The 20,614-nt window shown below is 33.0% G+C and overlaps 1 protein-coding gene across 1 annotated transcript in view; it reads right to left on the reverse strand.

The window, feature by feature from the left end:
- fam160a2 (family with sequence similarity 160 member A2) overlaps positions 1 to 2,097 on the reverse strand; it is a 34,655-nt gene extending 32,558 nt beyond the window's left edge. The window contains 1 exon segment of the mRNA XM_034186279.1: positions 1,795 to 2,097. The gene's annotated coding sequence lies outside the window, so the exon portion shown is untranslated.
- Positions 2,098 to 20,614: the final 18,517 nt, after the last annotated feature.

Raw genomic sequence — 20,614 nt, forward strand, 5'->3', positions numbered from 1 at the left:
GTTCAGCGATTCACTGCAGAAAATTTAATGAGTGAAATGACATCACAGGATGCAGCACTTTGAACCAAGCAGAGCTGTTTTTGGAGTCTGCCTCATCCGAGCTTCTCAGGCGCAACAACTTTAAAGTGCACCTGCAAACTGCCGTTATTCTCATGAAGAATTATGTGATTAATCATTTCATCAACAAGAAGTCCAATAATACAAGAAAAAACATGTTCCAAGCATACAGAACATGACTGGATTGTATTTTTGGATAGAATAAAATTTTAAAGCTATTTTACTTACTTTTACTTTCATTAGTTATTTTTATTTATGTAATTTTTTTTGTACTTAATGTCTCTGGGGCTGCTGCTGTATGTTGGGCTGTTTGTTCTATTAAATCTTTATACATTTTACTTTCTGTTTGCACATTTGAGTTCAGTTACCTTGTCAGTCCTATCAGCCGAGTCAGGGGAGCCAAAATTCAAAAAGGGCTTTGTGGATTGAAAATATGGCAAAGCGCAACAAACTTAAGTCAATATGCAACAAAAAGGAATTAATATTCTGAGTTGGTTGTTGGTGGTATACCAGTTTGCAGATAGTCTAGTTTAAAGAATAATTTAATCGCTTTATTTTTAAATGTTAACCCCAGTGTAATCTTTAAGGCTGAGACTTCATAGCCATTAAACAGTGACCGAAAACAAACACACTGTAGCCAATAATCAATTCACCCTATTGAGGTTTCAAATCCCGCGAAATCTCACAAGATCTCAGAGAGGTGGCTTTTACTGCATGCATGTGTATATATATATATATATATATATATATATATATATATATATATATATATATACACACGTTACAATGGTTAAACAGCTATGGAGTCACTCCAAATCTTTAACTGACCTCTACCTAGCTATAGCCGTCACCCTTAAAGGCCACCATACATTTGTGTGTGGGTCACAGTACACTGAGACTGGGTTGTGTCAATTTCTACCTTTAAATGGTGATAATTAGGGCAAACTTGGCTTTGGGTTCATAGGATAAAATGTTAAACTCTCACTATTTTCCTAATATTTATTCCATTCTCACCTGAAAACATTGCTGACTGGACAGAAGTCCGATTTTGACTGTCGTCTTCTGTCCGATGGAGCCAAGTTAGCAAAGGTACACACTGGATAACTTCACCTTTGAGTTATGACTGGCTTGTGGAAAAATCAGCCATATTATGCATTACACAATAAAATTGCAAAATGGTAATACAGAACTTATTTCCATTGTGGTCAATGTGAAAAAAATGCACACCCAATGAAAATTTATGGAAACTAAAACATTTTTCAGTGTGTGTCAGCAGGATAAAATTCCAGTGATTTTGAAAGCCTTTTACTGGTTGTGTTACCTATAGTTTTTAGCTGTAATTACCGTAACATTTAAATAACTGAGCGTTTTAAGCAGTTGCTTATTATTTTTGCACTCTTTTTAGAAAACAGTAGCATCTGCCAGGCTTGTTTTCAAGTACGATGCTTGTTTCTCTCATCGAATCTGGCAACACGACTGGCTGTTTCTGACAGCAACTATTTAAATAAAAGCAGCGTTTCTTGGACTCTGCTTGCATACTGTTGTGTTTTACGCCCGTTTATGTTTTAAACCTGAAGTCGTCAATAATAATGAAGTTACTAATGAAGCGGACATAACAACAATCAACGCATTTGAACGAACGGTGGATGATTTAGCATGTTAAACGCCAAACGTCATTGGTGGGTTCACGCAGCTATCTTAAATCACTTTGATATTAGTTCAAAGAGAGTCTCTTACCTGCGTATTTGTCAGGATTCCCGAACAGTGTCGTCTGTTTTTAGAGCTTTGATTCCACCGATAAACTGCTAGCAACCAGCTAGCAGGCTAATGGTTAATGACTAGCTGGTGTTAATGAATGCCACAATGTCAACACAGCAGAGGAGGAAAGAAACACGCAGACAGACGCTTAAATAGAGCTCGAAGAACCGGAGAGGCCGATAAAAAACCACTCCTTCTATCAGACCGCGGAGATAAACATCCCAGTCGGTTATTCTCAAACACTGCCTCCTTTAACCGCAGCCATCTTACTGTGACTCCGCCCACTCCGCTGCTACTGTGACCACACCCACAAACGCCACAGTCCAGGTACGGAGAAAAAAACACTGTCAAAAATCAACTCAGGAATAAAACCTGTCAAAAATCAACTCAGGTATAAAAACTGTCAAAATCAACTCAGGTATAAAAACTGTCAAAAATCAACTCAGTATAAAAACTGTCAAAATCACTCAGGAATAAAACCTGTCAAAAATCAACTCAGGGATAAAAACTGTCAAAAATCAACTCAGGTATAAACTGTCAAAAATCAACTCAGGATAAACCTGTCAAAAATCACTCAGGTATAAAAACTGTCAAAATCACTCAGGAATAAAACTGTCAAAATCAACTCAGGAACAAAAACTGTCAAAAAATCAACTCAGGAATAAAACCTGTCAAAAATCACTCAGGTATAAACCTGTCAAAAATCAACTCAGGTATAAAAACTGTCAAAAATCAACTCAGGAATAAAAACTGTCAAAAATCAACTCAGGAAATAAAACCTGTCAAAAATCAACTCAGGTATAAAAAACTGTCAAAATCAACTCAGGAATAAAAACTGTCAAAAATCAACTCAGGAATAAAAACTGTCAAAAATCAACTCAGGTATAAAACTGTCAAAAATCAACTCAGGTATAAAACTGTCCAAAATCAACTCAGGAATAAAACTGTCAAAAATCAACTCAGGTATAAAACTGTCAAAAATCAACTCAGGAATAAAAAACTGTCAAAAATCAACTCAGTATAAAAAACTGTCAAAATCAACTCAGGAATAAAAACTGTCAAAAATCACTCAGGTATAAAAACTGTCAAAAAATCAACTCAGGAATAAAAACTGTCCAAAAATCACTCGGAATAAAAACTGTCAAAATCAACTCAGGTATAAAACTGTCAAAAATCAACTCAGGGAATAAAACTGTCAAAAATCAACTCAGGTATAAAAACTGTCAAAAATCAACTCAGGAATAAAAATTGTCAAAAATCAACTCAGGAATAAAACCTGTCAAAAATCAACTCAGGTATAAAACTGTCAAAAATCAACTCAGGAATAAACCTGTCAAAAATCAACTCAGGTATAAAAACTGTCAAAAATCAACTCAGGTATAAAAACTGTCAAAAATCAACTCAGGAATAAAACCTGTCAAAAATCAACTCAGGTATAAAACTGTCAAAAATCATCAGGTATAAAAACTGTCAAAAATCAACTCAGGAATAAAACCTGTCAAAAATCAACTCAGGTATAAAAACTGTCAAAAATCAACTCAGGAATAAAAACTGTCAAAAATCAACTCAGGAACAAAAACTGTCAAAAATCAACTCAGGAATAAAACCTGTCAAAAATCAACTCAGGTATAAAACCTGTCAAAAATCAACTCAGGTATAAAAACTGTCAAAAATCAACTCAGGAATAAAAACTGTCAAAAATCAACTCAGGAATAAAACCTGTCAAAAATCAACTCAGGTATAAAAACTGTCAAAAATCAACTCAGGAATAAAAACTGTCAAAATACACTCAGGTATAAAAAAACTGTCAAAAATCAACTCAGGTATAAAACTGTCAAAAATCAACTCAGGAATAAAAACTGTCAAAAAATCACTCAGGTATAAAAACTGTCAAAAATCAACTCAGGAATAAAAACTGTCAAAAATCAACTCAGGTATAAAAACTGTCAAAATCAACTCAGGAATAAAAACTGTCAAAAATCAACTCAGGTATAAAAACTGTCAAAAATCAACTCAGGAATAAAAACTGGTCAAAAAGTCAACTCAGGAATAAAAACTGTCAAAAATCAACTCAGGTATAAAAAACTGTCCAAAAATCAACTCATGAATAAAAACTGTCAAAAATCAACTCAGGTATAAAAACTGTCAAAAATCAACTCAGAATAAAAATTGTCAAAAAGTCAACTCAGGAATAAACCAACTGTCAAAAATCAACTCAGGTATAAAAACTGTCAAAAATCAACTCAGGTAAAAACTGTCAAAAATCAACTCAGGTATAAAAACTGTCAAAAATCAACTCAGGTATAAAAACTGTCAAAAATCAACTCAGGAATAAAACCTGTCAAAAATCAACTCAGGTATAAAACTGTCAAAAATCAACTCAGGTATAAAAACTGTCAAAAATCAACTCAGGAATAAACCTGTCAAAAATCAACTCAGGTATAAAACTGTCAAAAATCAACTCAGGAATAAAAACTGTCAAAAATCAACTCAGGAACAAAACTGTCAAAAATCAACTCAGGAATAAAACCTGTCAAAAATCAACTCAGGTATAAAACCTGTCAAAAATCAACTCAGGTATAAAAACTGTCAAAATCAACTCAGGAATAAAACTGTCAAAAATCAACTCAGGAATAAAACCTGTCAAAAATCAACTCAGGTATAAAAACTGTCAAAAATCAACTCAGGAATAAAAACTGTCAAAAATCAACTCAGGAATAAAAACTGTCAAAAAACTCAACTCAGGTATAAAAAACCTGTCAAAAATCAACTCAGGAATAAAAACTGTCAAAAATCAACTCAGGTATAAGAAACTGTCAAAAAATCAACTCAGGAATAAAAACTGTCAAAAATCAACTCAGGTATAAAAACTGTCAAAAAATCAACTCAGGAATAAAAACTGTCAAAAATCAACTCAGGTATAAAAACTGTCAAAAATCAACTCAGGTAATAAAAAAACTGTCAAAAATCACTCAGGAATAAAAACTGTCAAAAATCAACTCAGGTATAAAAACTGTCAAAAAATCAACTCAGGAATAAAAACTGTCAAAAAATCAACTCAGGTATAAAACTGTCAAAAATCACTCAGGAATAAAACACTGTCAAAAATCAACTCAGGATAAAACTGTCAAAATCACTCAGGAATAAAAACTGTCAAAAATCAACGTCAGGAATAAAAACTGTCAAAAATCACTCAGGATAAAAACTGTCAAAAATCAACTCAGGAATAAAAACTGTCAAAAATCAACTCAGGAATAAAACTGTCAAAAATCAACTCAGGAATAAAAACTGTCAAAAATCAACTCAGGTATAAAAACTGTCAAAAATCAACTCAGGTATAAAAACTGTCAAAAATCAACTCAGGAATAAAAACTGTCAAAAATCAACTCAGGAATAAAAACTGTCAAAATCAACTCAGGAATAAAAACTGTCAAAAATCAACTCAGGAATAAAAACTGTCAAAAATCAACTCAGGTATAAAAACTGTCAAAAATCAACTCAGGAATAAAAACTGTCAAAAATCAACTCAGGTATAAAAACTGTCAAAAATCAACTCAGGAATAAAAACTATCAAAAATCAACTCAGGAATAAAAACTGTCAAAAATCAACTCAGGTATAAAAACTGTCAAAAATCAACTCAGGAATAAAACTGTCAAAAATCAACTCAGGTATAAAACTGTCAAAAATCAACTCAGGAATAAAAACTGTCAAAATCACTCAGGAATAAAACTGTCAAAATCACTCAGGATAAAAACTGTCAAAAATCAACTCAGGAATAAAACTGTCAAAAATCAACTCAGGTATAAAAACTGTCAAAAATCAACTCAGGAATAAAAAACTGTCAAAAATCAACTCAGGAATAAAAACTGTCAAAAATCAACTCAGGAATAAAACTGTCAAAAATCACTCAGGAATAAAAACTGTCAAAAATCAACTCAGGGAATAAAAACTGTCAAAAATCAACTCAGGTATAAAAACTGTCAAAAATCAACTCAGGAATAAAAACTGTCAAAAATCAACTCAGGAATAAAACTGTCAAAAAATCAACTCAGGAATAAAAACTGTCAAAAATCAACTCAGGGATAAAAACTGTCAAAAATCAACTCAGGTAAATAACCGGTCAAAAATCAACTCAGGAATAAAAAACTGTCAAAAATCAACTCAGGAATAAAAAACTGTCAAAATCACTCAGGAATAAAACTTTCAAAATCAACTCCGTAAGAATAATCTGTCAAAAAATCAACTCAGGAATAAAAACTGTCAAAAATCACTCAGGAATAAAAACTGTCAAAAATCAACTCAAGAATAAAACGTCAAAAATCAACTCAAGAATAAAAACTGTCAAAAAATCAAGCTCAGGAATAAAAACTGTCAAAAATCAACTCAGGAATAAAAACTGTCAAAAATCAACTCAAGAATAAAAAACTGTCAAAAATCAACTCATGAATAAAAACTGTCAAAAATCAACTCAGGAATAAAAACTGTCAAAATCACTCAGGAATAAAACTTCAAAAATCAACTCAGGAATAAAAACTGTAAAAATCAACTCAGGAATAAAAAAACTGTCAAAAATCAACTCAGGAATAAAAACTGTCAAAAATCAACTCAGGTATAAAAAACTGTCAAAAAATCAACTCAGGAATAAAAACTGTCAAAAATCACACGCAGGAATAAAAACTGTCAAAAATCAACTCAGTATAAAAACTGTCAAAAATCAACTCAGGAATAAAAACTGTCAAAAATCAACTCAGGAATAAAACTGTCAAAAATCACTCAGAATAAAACTGTCAAAAATCAACCCAAGAATAAACTGTCAAAAATCAACTCAGGAATAAAAACTGTCAAAAATCAACTCAAGAATAAATACTGTCAAAAATCAACCCAAGATAAACACTGTCAAAATCAACTCAGGAATAAAACTGTCAAAATCAACTCAGAATAAAACTGTCAAAAATCAACTCAAGAATAAAAACTGTCAAAAATCAACTCAGGAATAAAAACTGTCAAAAATCAACTCAGGTATAAAAAACTGTCAAAATCAACTCAGGAATAAAAACTGTCAAATCAACTCAGGAATAAAAACTGTCAAAAATCAACTCAAGAATAAAACTGTCAAAAATCAACTCAGGAAAAAAACTGTCAAAAATCAACTCAGATAAAAACTGTCAAAAATCAACTCAGGAATAAAAACTGTCAAAAATCAACTCAAGAATAATACTGTCAAAAATCAACCCAAGATAAACACTGTCAAAAATCAACTCAGAATAAAACTGTCAAAAATCAACTCAGGAATAAAAACTGTCAAAAATCAACTCAAGAATAAAAACTGTCAAAAATCAACTCAGGAATAAAAACTGTCAAAAATCAACTCAGGAATAAAAACTGTCAAAAATCAACTCAAGAATAAAAACTGTCAAAAATCAACTCAGGAATAAAAACTGTCAAAAATCAACTCAAGAATAAACACTGTCAAAAATCAACTCAGGAATAAAACCTGTCAAAAATCAACTCAGGTATAAAAACTGTCAAAAATCAACTCAGGAATAAAAACTGTCAAAAATCAACTCAGGTATAAAAACTGTCAAAAATCAACTCAGGAATAAAAACTGTCAAAAATCAACTCAGGTATAAAAACTGTCAAAAATCAACTCAGGAATAAAAACTGTCAAAAATCAACTCAGGAATAAAAACTGTCAAAAATCAACTCAGGTATAAAAACTGTCAAAAATCAACTCAGGAATAAAAACTGTCAAAAATCAACTCAAGAATAAAAAACTGTCAAAAATCAACTCAGGAATAAAAACTGTCAAAAATCAACTCAAGATAAATACTGTCAAAAATCAACCAAGAATAAACACTGTCAAAATCAAACTCAGGAATAAAACTGTCAAAAAATCAACTCAGGAATAAAACTGTCAAAAATCAACTCAAGAATAAAAACTGTCAAAAATCACTCAGAATAAAAACTGTCAAAAATCAACTCAGGAATAAAACTGTCAAAAATCAACTCAGGAATAAAAACTGTCAAAATCACTCAAGAATAAAACTGTCAAAACTCAACTCAGGAATAAAAACTGTCAAAAATCAACTCAGGAATAAAAACTGTCAAAAATCAACTCAAGAATAAAAACTGTCAAAAATCAACTCAGAATAAAAACTGGTCAAAAATCAACTCAAGAATAACACTGTCAAAAATCAACTCAGGAATAAACCTGTCAAAAATCAACTCAGGTAGTAAAAACTGTCAAAAATCAACTCAGGAATAAAACTGTCAAAAATCAACTCAGGAATAAAACTGTCAAAAAATCAACTCAGGTATAAAAAACTGTCAAAAATCAACTCAGGAATAAAAACTGTCAAAAATCAACTCAGGAATAAAACTGGCAAAATCACTCAGGATAAAAACTGTCAAAAATCAACTCAGGTATAAAAACTGTCAAAATCAACTCAGGAATAAAAACTGTCAAAAATCAACTCAGGAATAAAAACTGTCAAAAATCAACTCAGGTATAAAAACTGTCAAAAATCAACTCAGGAATAAAAACTGTCAAAAATCAACTCAGGTATAAAAACTGTCAAAAATCAACTCAGGTATAAAAACTGTCAAAAATCAACTCAGGAATAAAAACTGTCAAAAATCAACTCAGGAATAAAAACTGTCAAAAATCAACTCAGGAATAAACACTGTCAAAAATCAACTCAGGAATAAAAACTGTCAAAAATCAACTCAGGAATAAAAACTGTCAAAAATCAACTCAGGTATAAAAACTGTCAAAAATCAAACTCAGGAATAAAAACTGTCAAAAATCAACTCAGGAATAAAAACTGTCAAAAATCAACTCAGGTATAAAAAACTGTCAAAAATCAACTCAGGAATAAAACTGTCAAAATCAACTCAGGAATAAAACTGTCAAAAATCAACTCAGGTATAAAACTGTCAAAAATCAACTCAGGATAAAAACTGTCAAAATAACTCAGAATAAAAACTGTCAAAAAATCAACTCAAGAATAAAAACTGTCAAAAATCAACTCAAGAATAAAAACTGTCAAAATCAACTCAGGAATAAAAAACTGTCAAAAATCAACTCAGGAATAAAAACTGTCAAAAATCAACTCAGGTATAAAAACTGTCAAAAAATCAACTCAGGAATAAAAACTGTCAAAATCAACTCAGGAATAAAAACTGTCAAAAATCAACTCAGGAATAAAACTGTCAAAAATCAACTCAAGAATAAAAACTGTCAAAAATCAACTCAGGAATAAAAACTGTCAAAAATCAACTCAAGAATAAATACTGTCAAAAATCAACCCAAGAATAAACAGTCAAAAATCAACTCAAGAATAACACTGCCAAAAATCAACCAAAGAATAAACACTGTCAAAAATCAACTCAAGAATAAATACTGTCAAAAATCAACCCAAGAATAAACACTGTCAAAAATAAACTCAAGAATAAACATTGCCAAAAATCAACCAAAGATTAAACACTGTCAAAAATCAACTCAAGAATAAACACTGTCAAAATCAACCCAAGAATAAACACTGTCAAAAATTAACCCAAGGAGAAACACTGCCAAATATCAACCCAAGAATAAACACTGTCAAAATCAACTCAAGAATAAACACTGTCAAAAATGAACCCAAGGAGAAACACTGCCAAATATTAACCCAAGAATAAACACTGTCAAAAATCAACCCAAGAATAAACACTGTCAAAAAATTAACCCAAGGAGAAACACTGGAAAAACCAATTCAAGAATAAACACTGTCAAAAATCAACCCAAGAATAAACACTGTCAAAAATCAGCCCAAGTATAAACACTGCCAAAAATCAACTCAAAAATAAACACTGTCAAAAATCAACTCAAGAATATATACTGTCAAAAATCATCTCAAGAATAAATACTGTCAAAAATCAACCCAAGAATCAACACTGTCAAAAATCAACTCAAGAATAAATACTGTCAAAAATCAACCCAAGAATAAACAGTCAAAAATCAACTCAAGAATAAACACTGCCAAAAATCAACCAAAGAATAAACACTGTCAAAAATCAACTCAAGAATAAACACTGTCAAAAATCAACTCAAGAATAAACACTGTCAAAAATCAACCCAAGAATAAACACTGTCAAAAATCAACCCAAGAATAAACACTGTCAAAAATCAACTCAAGAATAAACACTGTCAAAAATCAACTCAAGAATAAACACTGTCAAAATCAACCCAACAATAAACACTGTCAAAAATTAACCCAAGGAGAAACACTGCAAAAACCAATTCAAGAATAAACACTGTCAAAAATCAACCAAAGAATAAACACTGCCAAAAATCAACCCAAGAATAAGCACTGCCAAAAATCAACTCAAGATTAAACTGTCAAAAATTAACTCAAGAAAAAACAGTGCCAAAAATCAACTCAAAAATTAACACTGCCAAAAATCAAACAAAGAATAAACTCTGCCAAAAATCAACTCAAGAATAAACACTGTCAAAAATCAACCCAAGAATAAACACTGCCAAAAATTAACCCAAGATGAAACACTGCCATAAATCAACTCAAGAATAAATACTGCCAAAAATCAACTCAAGAAAAAAACATTGCCAAAAATCAACTCAAGAATAAACACTGCCAAAAATCAACCAAAGATTAAACACTCTCAAAAATCAACCCAAGAATAAATACTGTCAAAAATCAACTCAAGAATAAACACTGCCAAAAATCAACCAAAGATTAAACACTCTCAAAAATCAACCCAAGAATAAACACTGTCAAAAATCAACCCAAGAATAAGCACTGCTAAAAATCAACTCAAGAATAACCACTGCCAAAAATCAACAGATGAATAAACTGTGCCAAACTTAAATAGAACAATAAACAGTGCCAAAATGCAGTAGAACAATAAACAGGGCCACAATAAATAGAAGTGCCAAAATTCAATGAGAATAAACAGTTCCAAAATGTAATGAATGAATAAACACTGCCAAAAGTAATTGGAGGAATAAACAGTGCCAAATTAAACTGAGCATAAACAGTGCTAAAATTAAATGGCAAAATAATTAACAGTGCCAAATATTCAATAGAGGAATAAACAGTGTCAAAATTAAATAGAGAAATAATAAAGAGTGCTAAAATTAAATAGACAAATAATAGACAGTGCCAAAATTAAATGATGAACTAATAAATGGTGCCAAAATTAAACATGGGAATAAACAGTGGCAAAATTAAATAGAGGAATAAACAGTGTCAAACATGAATAGAAGAATAAATGGCACCAAAATTAAACCAAGGAATAATAAATAGAGCCAAAATTAAACAGTGGAATAAACAGTGCCAAAATTAAATGGGGAATAAACTGTGCCTAAATTCAATGAAAAAGAAATGGCACCAAAATTTAATGGAGAATGAGCAGTCCTGGAATTAAATAGGGGAATAAGCAGTGCCAAAATTAAATATAGGATTAAACAGTGCTGAATTCAATGGAGAATAAACATTCGCAAAAATAAACAGAGGAATAACCAAACAATGGCAAAATAAACAGTGGATAAGAAACAGTGGCAAAAAATAAACAGAGAATAAGAAACAGTGGCAAAAATAAACAGAGGAATAACAAACAGTGGCAAAAATAAACAGAGGAATAACAAACAATGGCAAAAATAAACAGTGGATAAGAAACAGTGGCAAAAATAAACAGAGGGATAAGAAACAGTGGCAAAAATAAACAGAGAATAAGAACAGTGGCAAAACAATCAGAGGGATAACAAACAGTGGCACAAATAAACAGAGGAATAAGAAACAGTGGCAAAAATAAACAGAGGAGATAAGAAACAGTGGCAAAAATAAACTGAGGGATAAGAAACAGTGGCAAAAATAAACAGAATAAGAACCAGTGGCAAAATAACAGAGGGATAAGAACAGTGGCAAAAATAAACAGAGGATAAGAAACGGTGGCAAAAATAAACAGAGGGATAAGAACAGTGGCAAAAATAAACAGAGGAATAAGAACAGTGGCAAAATAAACAGAGGAATAAGAACGGTGGCAAAATAAACAGAGGGATAAGAAACAGTGGCAAAAATAAACAGAGAATAAGAAACAGTGGCAAAAATTAACAGAGGGATAAGAAACAGTGGCAAAATAAACAGAGGAATAAGAAACAGTGCAAAAATTAACAGAGGAATAAGAACAGTGGCAAATATAAACAGAGAGATAAGAAACAGTGGCAAAAATAAACAGAGGATAACAAACAGTGGCAAAAATAAACAGAGAATAAGAAACAGTGGCAAAAATAAACAGAGGAATAACAAACAGTGGCAAAAATAAACAGAGGATAAGAAACAGTGGCAAAAATAAACAGAGGAATAAGAAACAGTGGCAAAAATAAACAGAGAGATAAGAAAAGTGGCAAAAACAATCAGAGGGATAACAAACAGTGGCAAAAATAAACAGAGGAATAAGAAACATTGGCAAAAAACAATCAGAGGGATAACAAACAGTGGCAAAAATAAACAGAGGATAAGAAACAGTGGCAAAAACAATCAGAGGATAACAAACAGTGGCAAAAATAAACAGGAATGAACAGTGGCAAAATAAACAAGAGATAGAAACAGTGGCAAAAATAACAGAGAATAAGAAACAGTGGCAAAAATAAACAGAGGGATAAGAAACAGTGGCAAAATAACAGAGGAATAAGAAACGGTGGCAAAATAAACATAGAATAAGAACAGTGGCAAAAATAAACAGGAATAAGAAAAGTGGCAAAAATTAACAGAGAATAAAACAGTTGCAAAAATAACAGAGGAATAAAACAGTGGCAAAAATTAACAGAGGGATAAGAAACAGTGGCAAAAATAAACAGAGGAATAAGAAACAGTGGCAAAAATTAACAGATAAGAAACGATGGCAAAATAAACAGAGGATAAGAACAGTGGCAAAAATAAACAGAGAATAAGAAACAGTGGCAAAAATAAACAGAGGGATAACAAACAGTGGCAAAATACAGAGGAATAAGAAACAGTGCAAAAATAAACAGAGAGATAAGAAACAGTGGCAAAATCAACAAGGGATAACAAACAGTGGCAAATAAACAGAGGAATAAGAAACAGTGGCAAAAATAAACAGAGAGAAAAAATGCAAAATAACTGAGGATATAGAAACAGTGGCAAAATAAACAGAATAAGAAACAGTGGCAAAATAAACAGAGGTAGAAACAGTGGCAAAAATAAAAGAGAAAAGAAACGTGGCAAAAATAAACAGAGGTATAGAAACAGTGGCAAAAATAAACAGAGGAATAAGAACATGCACAAATAAACAGAGGAATAAAAACGGTGGCAAAAATAACAGAGGATAAGAACGTGGCAAAATAACAGAGAATAAGAAAACAGTGGCAAAATTAACAGAGGGATAAGAACAGTGGCAAAAATAAACAGAGTAAAAAAAACAGTGGCAAAATTAACAGAGAATAAGAAACATTGGCAATATAAACATAGAGATAAGAAACAGTGGCAAAAATAAACAGAGGGATAACAAACAGTGGCAAAAATAAACAGAGAATAAGAAACAGTGGCAAAAATAAACAGAGGAATAACAAACAGTGGCAAAAATAAACAGAGGGATAAGAAACAGTGGCAAAAATAAACAGAGGAATAAGAAACAGTGGCAAAAATAAACAGAGAGATAAGAAACAGTGGCAAAAACAATCAGAGGGATAACAAACAGTGGCAAAAATAAACAGAGGAATAAGAAACAGTGGCAAAAACAATCAGAGGGATAACAAACAGTGGCAAAAATAAACAGAGGAATAAGAAACAGTGGCAAAAACAATCAGAGGGATAACAAACAGTGGCAAAAATAAACAGAGGAATAAGAACAGTGGCAAAAATAAACAGAGAGATAAGAACAGTGGCAAAAATAAACAGAGAATAAGAAACAGTGGCAAAAATAACAGAATAAGAAACAGTGGCAAAAATAAACAGAGGGATAAGAAACAGTGGCAAAAATAAACAGAGGAATAAGAAACGGTGGCAAAAATAAACAGAGGGATAAGAAACAGTGGCAAAAATAAACAGAGGAATAAGAAAAGTGGCAAAAATTAACAGAGAATAAGAAACAGTGGCAAAAATAAACAGAGGAATAAGAAACAGTGGCAAAAATTAACAGAGGGATAAGAAACAGTGGCAAAAATAAACAGAGGAATAAGAAACAGTGGCAAAAATTAACAGAGAATAAGAAACGATGGCAAAAATAAACAGAGGGATAAGAAACAGTGGCAAAAATAAACAGAGAATAAGAAACAGTGGCAAAAATAAACAGAGGGATAACAAACAGTGGCAAAATAAACAGAGGAATAAGAAACAGTGGCAAAAATAAACAGAGAGATAAGAAACAGTGGCAAAAATAAACAGAGAATAAGAAACAGTGGCAAAAATAAACAGAATAAGAAACAGTGGCAAAAATAAACAGAGGGATAAGAAACAGTGGCAAAAATAAACAGAGGAATAAGAAACGGTGGCAAAAATAAACAGAGAATAAGAAACAGTGGCAAAAATAAACAGAGGAATAAGAAACAGTGGCAAAAATAAACAGAGAAATAAGAAACAGTGGCAAAAATAAACAAGAGAATAAGAGAAAGTGTCAAAAATTACACTGAGAATAAGAAACCGTGGCAAAACTAACAGAAGACTAAGAAACCGTGGCAAAAATACAAGAGGAATCAAGAAACGGTGGCAAAAATAAAAGAGAATAAGAAACAGTGGCAAAAATAAACAGAGGAATAAGAAAAGTGGCAAAAATTAACAGACGAATTAAGCAACAGTGGCAAAATAAACGAGGAATAAGAAACAGTGGCAAAAATTAACAGAGGGATAAGAAACAGTGGCAAAAATAAACAGAGGGAATAAGAAACAGTGGCAAAAATACAGAGAATAAGAAACAGTGGCAAATATAAACAGAGGAATAACAAAACAGTGGCAAAATAAACAGGAGGAATAAGAAACAGTGGCAAAAACAATCAGAGGGATAACAAACAGTGGCAAAAATAAACAGAGGAATAAGAAACAGTGGCAAAAATAAACAGAGAGATAAGAAACAGTGGCAAAAATAAACAGAGAATAAGAAACAGTGGCAAAAATAAACCAGAATAAGAAACAGTGGCAAAATAAACAGAGGGATAAGAAACAGTGGCAAAAAAAACAGAGGAATAAGAAACGGTGGCAAAAATAAACAGAGAATAAGAAACAGTGGCAAAAATAAACAGAGGAATAAGAAAAGTGGCAAAAATTAACAGAGAATAAGAAACAGTGGCAAAAATAAACAGAGGAATAAGAAACAGTGGCAAAAATTAACAGAGGGATAAGAAACAGTGGCAAAAATAAACAGAGGAATAAGAAACAGTGGCAAAAATTAACAGAGAATAAGAAACGATGGCAAAATAAACAGAGGGATAAGAACAGTGGCAAAATAAACAGAGAATAAGAAACAGTGGCAAAAATAAACAGAGGGATAACAACAGTGGCAAAAATAAACAGAGGAATAAGAAACAGTGGCAAAAATAAACAGAGAGATAAGAAACAGTGGCAAAAATAAACAGAGAATAAGAACAGTGGTAAAAATAAACAGAATAAGAAACAGTGGCAAAAATAACAGAGGATAAGAACAGTGGCAAAATAACCATAGGAATAAGAAACAGTGGCAAAAATAAACAGAGGAATAAGAAACAGTGGCAAAAATAAACAGAGGAATAAGAAAAGTGGCAAAAATTAACAGAGAATAAGAAACAGTGGCAAAAATAAACAGAGGAATAAGAAACAGTGGCAAAAATAAACAGAGGAATAAGAAACGGTGGCAAAAATAACAGGAGAATAAGAAACAGTGGCAAAATAAACAGAGGAAAAAGAAAAGGGGCAAAAATTAACAGAGAATAAGAAACAGTGGCAAAAATTAACAGAGGGATAAGAAACAGTGGCAAAAATAAACAGAGGAATAAGAAACAGTGGCAAAAATTAACAGAGAATAAGAAACAGTGGCAAAAATAAACAGAGGAATAACAAACAGTGGCAAAAATTAACAGAGGGATAAGAAACAGTGGCAAAATTAACAGAGGGATAACAAACAGTGGCAAAAATTAACAGAGAATAAGAAACAGTGGCAAAAATAAACAGAGGAATAAGAAACAGTGGCAAAAATAAACAGAGGGATAAGAAACGGTGGCAAAAATAAACAGAGAATAAGAAACGGTGGCAAAAATAAACAGAGAATAAGAAACGGTGGCAAAAATAAACAGAGGGATAAGAAACGGTGGCAAAATTAACAGAGAATAAGAAACAGTGGCAAATATAAACAGAGAGATAAGAAACAGTGGCAAAAATAAACAAAGAACAAGAAACAGTGGCAAAAATAACAGAGGGATAAGAAACGGTGGCAAAAATTAACAGAGAATAAGAAACACTGGCAAAAATTAACAGAGGGATAAGAAACGGTGGGCAAAAATAAACAGCGAATAGAAACGGTGGCAAAAATTAACAGAGGGATAAGAAACGGTGGCAAAAATTAACAGAGGAATAAGAAACGATGGCAAAAAATTAACAGAGAATAAGAAACGGTGGCAAAAATAAACAGAGGGATAAGAAACGGTGGCAAAAAATAAACAGAGAATAAGAAACGGTGGCAAAAAATAACAGAGGGATAAGAACGGTGGCAAAAATAACAGAGAATAAGAAAACGGTGGCAAAATTAACAGAGGGATAAGAAACGGTGGCAAAAATTAACAGAGAATAAGAAAACGGTGGCAACTATAAACAGAGAGATAAGAAACAGTGGCAAAATAAACAGAGAATAAGAAACAGTGGCAAAAATAAACAGAGGGATAAGAAACGGTGGCAAAAATTAACAGAGAATAAGAAACACTGGCAAAAATTAACAGAGGGATAAGAAACGGTGGCAAAAATAAACAGAGGAATAAGAACGATGGCAAAATTAACAGAGAATAGAAACGTGGCAAAAATAAACAGAGGATAAGAAACGGTGCAAAAATAAACAGAGACTAAGAAACGGTGGCAAAAATTAACAGAGGGATAAGAAACGGTGGCAAAAATAAACAGAGAATAAGAAACGGTGGCAAAAATTAACAGAGAGATAAGAAACGGTGGCAAAAATTCAATGGCAAATAAACTATGCCAAAAATGAAGACTGCATAAACCTCAAATTGTGTGGGGAATAAGCACGGCAATAATGAAATGAAGAATAAACACTGCCAAATTCAAAAGTACAGAAACCCCAAATTGTGAGGAATGATTGAGGAGTTTTGGGCCTAACCCAGCAAAAGTAAGGCCTGGTTCTCCATCTTTTGCATTCTGAGAACCAAGATTTGTCAACACTGCACCTGTTGAGTCAAAATTTCAGACATTCTCAAGAAATGCTGGTTTCTCAGAAAGTAAAAGGTGGAGAACCACACCCTACTTTTTCTGGGTCAGGCTCAAAACTCCTCAGTTGCCTTTGTGGAGAATAGACTGTGCCAAAATTAAAAGGCAAATAAACACTGCCAAAATTAAAGACTGTATAGCCCCCAAATTATCTGTAGGGAATAAACACTGCCAAAACTAAATGAAGAACGTATCGAGACACACACTCACATTCCAACCGCTTATTCAAGGTCGGGTCGCGAAGGGCTGGATTCTATCCCAGCAGTCATGGGGCGTGAGGCGGAGTTCACCCTGGACAGGATGCCAGTCTGACGCAGGGACACATATAGACAAACAAACACACACACACACCTATGGACAATTAAAAGTTTCCAATCCACCTAAACTGCATGTCTTTGGATGTGGGAGGAAGCTGGAGTATGGAGGAGTACATAAACCCCAAATTATGTATGGAGAATAAACGATGTCAAAATAAAATGGAGACTAAACTGTGTCAAAATTAAAGATATTAAAATACCTTTTCTTTTCATTTCTTTTTCTTGAAACAGACCCATACCAGGGATTGTAAAGTTCATATGCATTATTTTGAGTTATCATACATTACCTTTCTGGCAACAATTTAGAACTTGAAGTAGAAACTGGAAAAATCCTTTCCTACTCTTCTGTGTTGACTTTGGCTTCATTTCATGATGCTGACACACTTAAAGGACAAGTTCACCTATTTGCAACCTTAGTCAATGTACATGCTAGGGGTTTCACAATGACTGTTTTTGCTAGTTAATAAGTTTTTCATAGTCATCTATATGGTAAATGGACTCCATTTATATAGCGCTTTTCCATCTGCATCAGATCCTCAAAGCGCTTTACAATAATGCCTCACATTCACCCCGATGTCAGGGTGCTGTCAAGCAAGGTGCTCACTACACACCGGGAGCAACTAGGGGATTAAGGACCTTGCCCAAGGGCCCTTAGTGATTTCCAGTCAGACTGGGATTTGAACTGAGGATCTTCTGGTCTCAAGCCCAACAGGTTAACCACTAGACCATCACCTCCCCTAGATTATTTAGTTGATATATTATGTAAGAAAGAAGCAGAAAGTGGAGTTCAGTTCCGCTGCACACAACCTACATGTCGCTATCGAACAGGCCTCATTTTCTGTGACGTCCTTCTGTAAATATGTCTTTAGCTGCACGTCAGTGCCCTCTGCTGTTGAAGCCACCATTTCACCTACAACTAGCTGGCTGCTGCCACAGCAGTACCCAGTCAGAAATAAAATAGTAAAAGATTATGTAGCCAAAACAAAGGTGCTTGTTTTAGTTAACCTGATTTGAACTGGTTTGTCCTTGTTAATGCCTTTATTTAAGTTGTAAATGTACAAGATGTTCGCCTTTATAGTTTTTGATTTAATAAACCTGGCAAACTCGCTGACTCCGTCATATTTTTGCTGTAGACGCCCGACGCTGCAAACAAGATGAAACACAGTTCTCCAGCTTCTGAGTCATCAAGTCACTCCGTACAACATAATACAACATTAATACAAACTGCATCTTTATAAATCTTAAAACTGCAGTCTGGATCTATTAAAGCATTCTTGCATTTTATATATTGCTGGCGATATTAAATTAACTATGATTTCTTGTGGCTGAAGCCATGTGAGGCCTGATTCCTAGTAAGTCTGGGTATCTGCTTCAATCAGGACAAAACTCCCAGAAGACACCTGACACCTGTTGTGGTTTCCTCACATAGAGACCCGTGTCACCAGGCGATGCTCGGGCGCTTCTTTTCCCGCCGTTCAGTGATGTAGATGAAGCAGATGGGTTCAAGTTACGAAATCTGAAGCAGCAACCAACTTTGAAGGATGAACAATCCCGGAGATGTTGGCATCAGAAGCAACAGGTGGTGGAGACTGTTCAGAAAACATCGTGACGCAGAAGAAGAGGAGGGCAAACGTAATGGCAACCATCACCATCAGAGACTGACAGTCAAGTGAGCGACAGTTTGTATCACTGCCAAGAATGTCATCTGATTGAATATCTGCAGATTAACTCAAAAGTATGAACTCTTTTAAACACTTGGTCCTCCATAGTTATGAGGACGAATGAGAACTATTTTTTTATACATATGGTTGGATTTGCTGCTTTCTTTCATATTGTTTTGTTTTTGTCAATAACTCGCTTAAAAGTAGAGGGCAAACTGCACGTGCACTGTAAAAAATTTAACCAGTGTTTACTCAAAAAAATGTGGCAACACAGTGACACATAATATAATTAAATAGATTTTAAAATCTACAATTTTGATTAAAAGTATTGAATATATTAACTAAACCTAACCAAAAAAATTAAGTACATGTTAATAAAAGCAACAGTTGAAATGTGTTGGATTTAGTAATAGCACACCAAATGATGAGTTATACTACTCAAAACTATTTAGTAAATCCTAATCAATTTCACAAGGAAAGCTGATTCATGTTTATTAAGTATCTGAGCAAAAATCATTTAGCTTTACTAAATATCTGTCATGATCCGGCCCTTTAGGGCCAGTTGTTATAGTTCTGGACTTTTTTCCACTCCCGTGTTCTGAGCCCTCTGTGTTTTTATCATGTCAGGTCATTTGGGTCATGCTCATGTCATGTCATTGGTTTTGTTTCATTTATATTCTGTGTGTTGTAATCTGATTATGTTCTTTTAGTCATTTATTTCATTTGCTGTTTATAATTTATTTCATGTTGTCCTTCATTGAATTTACATTTATACTTTAGCCATGTGTTTAGTTTTGTCATAGTAGTTTGTTGTGTCATCTTGTCTTCATTTATTGAATTACCTTTTTGTTTTCACTCAGGTCACTTAAGTCTTAGTTTGGTTTTGTTCATCTCGTCTTGGGTAATTCTTGTCAAAGGTTTTGTTCTCTGTTTATCTTTTATTTTGTTTTGGTTCGGTCTGTAGGTTGTGTTGCCATCTTATTATCATTTATTGTATTTAAATTTATTCTTTAGCCAGTATCAGTTCTGTTTTGGGTCATAGTCTTTTATTGGCTTGTCACTTTATTTCCCAGTTTAGCTCCTTTTGTTTTATTCACGTTAATTATTGTTTGTCTTGGCACGTCACGTTTTTCACCGTTGGTTTTTCTGTCACTTATTCATCTTGCCCCAGTTTGCTTTGCTTTCTATCCCACTGCACTATCTTGTACCCGCCTTTGTGTTTGTCAGCCACGCCCCTTCCAGAACCTTCTGCACACCTGTTCCTCATTTCACACCCTGATTTAGAGGTGGGCAACACCAGGAATTTTGGTATTGCTCCGATAATAAGTAAATACAGGCCCAGTATTGCCGATATCGATACCGATACCGATACTTTTAGAGATTTAAGCTTCATAGATCCAAAG

Source organism: Thalassophryne amazonica, chromosome 14 (genome assembly GCF_902500255.1).
Source record: "Thalassophryne amazonica chromosome 14, fThaAma1.1, whole genome shotgun sequence".
Taxonomy (NCBI): domain Eukaryota; kingdom Metazoa; phylum Chordata; class Actinopteri; order Batrachoidiformes; family Batrachoididae; genus Thalassophryne; species Thalassophryne amazonica.